At 33.1% G+C, this 6,603-nt stretch overlaps 1 long non-coding RNA gene across 1 annotated transcript; it reads left to right on the top strand.

Moving 5' to 3' along the window:
* The first annotated feature begins 2,927 nt into the window (after positions 1 to 2,927).
* LOC122059478 lies at positions 2,928 to 4,585 on the top strand. Its single transcript, XR_006134061.1, has 3 exons — positions 2,928 to 3,061; positions 3,202 to 3,320; positions 4,376 to 4,585. It is a non-coding gene; the product is annotated as an uncharacterized LOC122059478 (long non-coding RNA).
* The last annotated feature ends 2,018 nt before the right edge of the window (positions 4,586 to 6,603 follow it).

Here is a 6,603-nt window from a genome sequence, read left to right as displayed (position 1 = left end):
GGGGGGGGGGGGTTGGTCTCCCACTTCCATCCCTAATTCCAGTGAAAACGCCAAACTGAGATAGAAAAAGTTTTGCAATCAATCAACATTTTTCAGTCCTAATCCATAAAATAAATCTAAACTAATGGCAATACTCAGGCATGGGCTACAATGGCTAATACAATTGTTTAAACCTTTACTAGCTAGCTACAGATTTCAAAATGAAAAATTAGGAAGTACATATGGAGTAGAGGCTCTTCAATACAATACATGTGCATAGTTTAAGTGGTATTAGCTTACCCCTACAATGCTTTCTTAATATAAACATCACAAAAGTAAAATAGGTATTGTTAATGACTTGTTAAATATCATTTTTAATAAGGTGAAGTTACCTAAAATGGGCTGTCTAGACAAACTTATCAAGATGGACAAGTTTCTACCACATGATAAACAGGATGAGGTCCAATTTTACAAATATATACATCTCAAGGATCTCAGCTTGCTTCGCTTTTCAACCCAAATAATTTTTTTTTAACTAGTAAGATAAAGCTCTGAAAATCTATATAGACTATAAAAATGTACATGATATATAGGTGGTTTTTACAAAGGATACTAATACACATGAGCATATTTTATTGAATTAGGTTTTAATATTTGACATGTGGCTAATCTTATTTTAGTTTTGTCTATCCGAAAGTTAGAAATTTCCACATCATCCTCGCATGCATATGGCTCAAAATTGGTGAGCCACCCTGATAAGCTTATCAAGTTGGTCTATCTAAAGTAACGGCATAGCTAACAGAAAATAGAAACTTATTGCCTTGGTCAAGTGTTGTTAAAACAACTATTAAAAGGCATGCTTTAGTTATGAGCAATGGATGTACAAATAACTCATGCATTGTTGGCATGAAATTTGGTTATATAACAACACCATTGCCTAAAACATTCGTCCTACACCTTTTTTTTTTTCCTGCTTTCATTTCTCAATCTAATTGTTTGTTGCTACGATATAAGAAGGAATTATGATGATAAAATTTCAAATGTGAAAACTAAAATATTGGAGGGAACTAATTTGGTAAATGTATATTAATCATAGGCCTTTCCTTTAAGATTATTTTTCTCCTTAAAATCATAAAAGTTTGTACATAAAACATATTTTGTTGATTGGAAATGATTTAATTTCTTTTTTATTACTCTTGAGCTTAGTTTCATTAATTGTAACTTCTATAGGGCTTCCTTCAGATTGATGCCCATGGATTTTAGAACCTTTGTAGTAATACCAATGGCTTCCCCGATAATACCCTAGTGAATTTCGTTGTATTCTAGTATACAGAGAAAATAATTCAAAAATTACTCATAAACACTAAAAGAGAGAGAAAAAGAGAAAAGGTGTAAATATAACATGAAAGTTTTTTGCTAGGCTGTGTTTGGTAACCAAGAGAAGAAAAGAGATGAAATAAAAATGAAAAAAGAATCTAAAAAAGAGAAGAAAAAAAAAAAATAGAAATGAAATGAAATGGTAAGAAAATAAAAAAGTATGTATGTTTGACTACCATTATAAGAAAAGAAAATAAAAGTTATATGTTTTCTTATGTTTTCTTGTATTTTTGGCAAGATTTTTATTAATATTTTTTTATTTTTTTAGCAAAAGAAGGTTTCACCATTCCCAAGGTGAATTTTGAAATTCAAAAATGAATCGTCTCTTGGTTCAGGGCATGCTAAGCACAAAGAGAATTTCGTAAACTAAGAAAAAAGTACAAAAATTGAAACCTTTTTTTTTTTTCTTTCTATTCTTCTCTTGGCTATCAAGCACAGCCTTAAATCCATAGTATAAGATGAGGGAAATAAAAAATTTCCCTTTCATATCGTACTTCATCATCATACTATTAATGCATGAACTCTTTATGGCAATTTTTTTTATGACAAAAATAATTTTTCCTCAAAATTTTTAAATTAATAACCTATCTATAACATATTTATGAAGGCTAATTTTATAAATACTCTTTCCAAAAATAATATATATATATATATATATATTTTCAAAGATTCTAGATACTTCTTCATCTTTAAAGCATCCTCTCTCTTTTACAAGGATGTGAAACCCTATATTTTTTTACTAAACTTTTTTTTTTTTTTGGCTAACCTAATCTACAACACCCTCTACTAGGCCACTATAGGGCCAATGGTCAACCTATTCCTAAGGGGGGGGGGAAGACATATCCACCCACCCACACACTCACCCGAATGTGGCTAGAATCGGTCCTCAAACCTCCAGCCGGCAACTTCTATTAGCCGATGCTGCTTCCAATACGCTAGGCACTAGAACCACTTTTTAAACATCGATCGTTGTTCCTTGGTAACCCAAATCTAGAGCTAGAGGTATTTCAGGACTCAACATGGTTCCTCTGCTATGTTTCTCCTTCTGTTGTGTGGTGTGTATTAGGAGTGAAATGATTCCATATTCTTTATGCTATAGATGGTTATTTTCTAAAAGTTATCTGAATAGGATTACATTGGATATAACTCATTGTTTCAGGGAAGTTAACATGATGGCTGATGTTTAAATAAAGAATGCAACAACTACCTCATGATATATGTTGAGATACCCAAGGAAAACCACGGTATAGGTTTTCTTGAGGTTTCTTTTTATTCTACTTTTACTTTATAGGGTCATTTTTAGCTAATGGCAATGCCGAAGGTAGATAAGAAGATCCTTGTTTTTCGAGCTATGGGCTGTTTTTTAGCCACTTTTATTCTTACTCCTTTTTTTTTTTTCTAATTTAATTCCATTGTTGACCTTGAGCCAAAAAAAAAAATTGTCACTGCTCACATCGTCTAAGCCCTACCATTCGTCTACAAGGTATCTCTCTTTTATGGGTTAACAACAATCCTTTTCTCTCTCTCATTATAGTTCGTCATTGCCTCCGCCGTTGCAAATAACAAGGCCAACCAGTTTACGGTTCCCCCTTCTTTCCCTCCATTTCTGCTTTGTTTTTATTCTCGATTTTTATTTCATCTGCTGTAAGTTTCTAGGGTTTTTACATCCAGATATCCAATTTTCTGTTCTCCAGTCATATTGAAGGTAGATATATTTTTGCCTGTATGCTTCATAAGAAGTTAGCATTCATTGTAATCTAGAGTTCATATTCCAATTGTTTGGTTGCAATATTTGATCTTTTAAGATTCAGAAAGTGAAATAATTTTGCAACTTTTTAATTGCAGCTTTTGGGTTCTTATTGGTGGCTTTGCATTTTAGCATTTTAGAAGATGATCAATTGCTCATTGATATAGTTTTCGGATTGTGGTCTTGTTTCAAGATGCAATTTCCTCGACAGCACAAGGTCATCCTATAGTATGAGTTTCCCTTTCGTTATTGAATACGTCACATATTTAGTTTGCTATTATTTTATTGTTGTGAAGTCATGGAAATGGGTCTTGGGGAGGCAGTTTGTTGTTGTCCTTGATTTGTTGTCATATATAGTTGCTTTTTTTTTTTTTCCTGAACATCAATTGAATTGTTTGAATGTTGTTTTATGTCAGACTTTAGGGATTAGTTATTCATTGATGCAAGTAATTGGCCAGTTAGGACAATGTTGTATATATCCACTTCTTCTAATGCTCAAGTGATCACCCAATTTTCTTATTATTCTTTTGTGGACATCTGATTCCACATTGTTGAGTTATAGTAATGTCCATTATATGGAAGCAATATGTTGCATTGGATCTCTTATTGGATTGCACTTTTAATTTCTTTAGTCGTCTTGGTTGTACTTTTAAACTGTTTCCTATTATTCGTTAGAGCTGCTATGCATCTATTGTTGAAACTTCAAATGCGACAAATTGTTAAATAACATTGTATGTTTTTGTTCGACTTTGGTTGATTTTCATGTCATCTCTGCTTCTTGATGGTAATTTAGTTGTCGACCCTTTCAGAGTTATATTAATTGATGAATTACATCTGATGTTGAGTGGTGCTTGAAATTTTACCAATCATATTCAGTAGGGAGTTACTATGTTCTCAAGCTCTTATTAGAATCATCCTGGTGATGAACCTGACTGCATATATACATGAGGACAAGGTTATATAGATTTGGAGGCAATTATGTTGTTAATCATCCTATATATCCTGGATAGGTAAAGAAGATGGTTAATTTTTGTATTGCAACTCTTAACATTTTTTAGTCCTTGGTCTATTTTATATGTCTTCCATGTTCCCTTTTCTAAATTGACTTGGTGAGCAATTAATATCGTCAGATTAGTTGCATTTATTGGTATGGCGATTGATAGCGTAACATGTTCAAATTGATTATCCACTTTGAACTTGCCAACTCCTTTTGTGCTTTCTAATAATAATTTAAATTTTCCAACCTGTTAATCAGAAATCATGTTTCTACAGGCTGCTCGGTACAGAGGTGAACTCCCTGAAAGATTTGGAAAACCTGTTTGCTAGGTATATTGTTTTTTTTTAGTTCCTACCAGATTCTCAAGTGGTTAGTTTGTTTTTTGTTATATTGTTATTAAGTGTTTTGTTTCTTTGGTGTGCTTTGGGATTAATGCAATGTAAAGTCATAATGGAATAATAAAAGACCTTTGGCTTTTCCTTTCAATAAGTCTTGTTGGGGGTCTGATGTCTTGTATTCAAACGCTTGTACGCATTTGTGGATTGATTCTAAAGGATCATCACGACCCTACAGGCTCCAACGGCTTAGACGAATCTGCCCACCTTGTGCATTTATCTTTGTTACTTGGCCTCGAAGAACTGGATTTTTAATAAACTACTTGTATAGGGTTACTCTACAAATTTTTAATGTGCATTCTTTCTCTGCAACTAACCTGAGATATGTGTGAGGACGAGTGTCTATATCCCTATTCTCTATTGATAGTGAAGGAAATCTCATCTCACCATGAATGGAGGCAATCTTGCAAAACCACGTAATCTTTGTGTACATTATGTGATTTTTTTTTTCCATTCATTTTTTGTATTGTTTTAGGTTCTCTCTCTCTATACCCCTTATCCTCTCCATTAGGATTAGTCAACTCGGCATTTCAGCTCTTTCACAGATTAGGTTTTTAGTTATTTTATTTAAGCATCTAGGAGGGGGTGAGAGGGCATGCTAAGATCATGGGAGCCCCCTTATTGTCCTCCTACAATTTTGATAGCCTCTCTATATTCCATTATTTTCTTCTCAAAGAAATCAAAGTTTTGTATTCTAGTGAGTGAAAGATTGATTTTGCTACTTGAGCTCTCGTTCATGCATTGATCAAGGGGGGGAACCCTTTCGAGTTTCGACTTCGAGGACACGAGTACATCAAGTGTTGTATTCCTAATGAGATGAGGAGATAAAATTGAGTCTGAACATTTTCTCTATTAGATGTAAGATTTCCTATGTTGTTTTCTTGTTTCTGCCAAGGTATTTGAATGGTAAAAGCACATACTCTAGCTAAAGGGCTTTGTGAACGGATCACGTACACATATGAGAATGTTCTCGTACATCCCTGGAAGTGTTGTATTCCTAATCAGGGCTTATTAGTGGTTTGAGGTGAAGAGTACTGGGATAACAAGGCAGGTTTTATAGGGAATGGAAGGAGGAAAATCCCATAATGGACCAAAAAAATATGCAATTGATGGAGTATTTTATAGAGGTTGTAACTGAAATCATCCTTTAACTATTTCCAGAAAGAACCATGACGTTTGATGCAGAAAAAATGTGGAGGTTTTCTTAGGCTTTCTTTGGTATGATTTCTATTTGTATTTATTAACTAATTTTTAGAAATTATTTGTGACAATAAATTATGAACCACAAATAGTATTCGTTTGGTTACTATTTATAAAATAGATTATATAATGAGAAAATGGGTTCCAGGTTTCACCTTCAGCATTGAACTTCGAGTGAGAGAGCTGATAGAATTTGGGCTTTTTATTGAAAAAGTATAAAACATACTGAAGTTACCTATTTACCTTTGATTTGAATAGTTTGGCACACATGCTCATTTAAGGTAGCGCAAAATCAACATAAATGATTTGTTGTCACAAATCACAAATAGCCTGAGAGTAATTTGTGATTTGTGATTTATTATAATTTATTATAAATAGAAATAAGTGCTATAAATTATACTGAACACTTGTAAAAATAGAAATAAGTTAAATAAATACAAATAAAAATCAAACCAAAGAGAGCCTTCGAAGATCCATGCTTTATGCGGGGTGGATATGTGTGGATCCATATCCATAAAAAGGGCGTATCCAGTGCAAGGTTGCCCCATCCGGGATATAAATTATACCAAACACTTGTAAAAATAGAATAAAAACTAAATAAATACAAATAGAAATCAAACCAAAGAGAGCCTTCGAAGATCCATGCTTTATGCGAGGTGGATATATGTGGATCCATATCTTACAAGGTGAGGGGATCCAAGACCAAATCAATCCACATCAATTCCCATAGGAAATCAATGTGGGATCAGCCCTCATAAGCTGATATGGGATTGTAACATATACCTCATATATATATATATATATATATACACACTAGCAAAAATACACGTGCAAATGCACGTGTAGCAAAACATTTTCTTATAGTGTGTTTGTGTGGACAAAACTTAGGCATTCATTGTATTTTCACT

The sequence above is a fragment of the Macadamia integrifolia genome, chromosome 13 (assembly GCF_013358625.1).
Source record: "Macadamia integrifolia cultivar HAES 741 chromosome 13, SCU_Mint_v3, whole genome shotgun sequence".
Classification (NCBI taxonomy): domain Eukaryota; kingdom Viridiplantae; phylum Streptophyta; class Magnoliopsida; order Proteales; family Proteaceae; genus Macadamia; species Macadamia integrifolia.
This window is presented reverse-complemented; position numbering and strand designations above follow the sequence as displayed.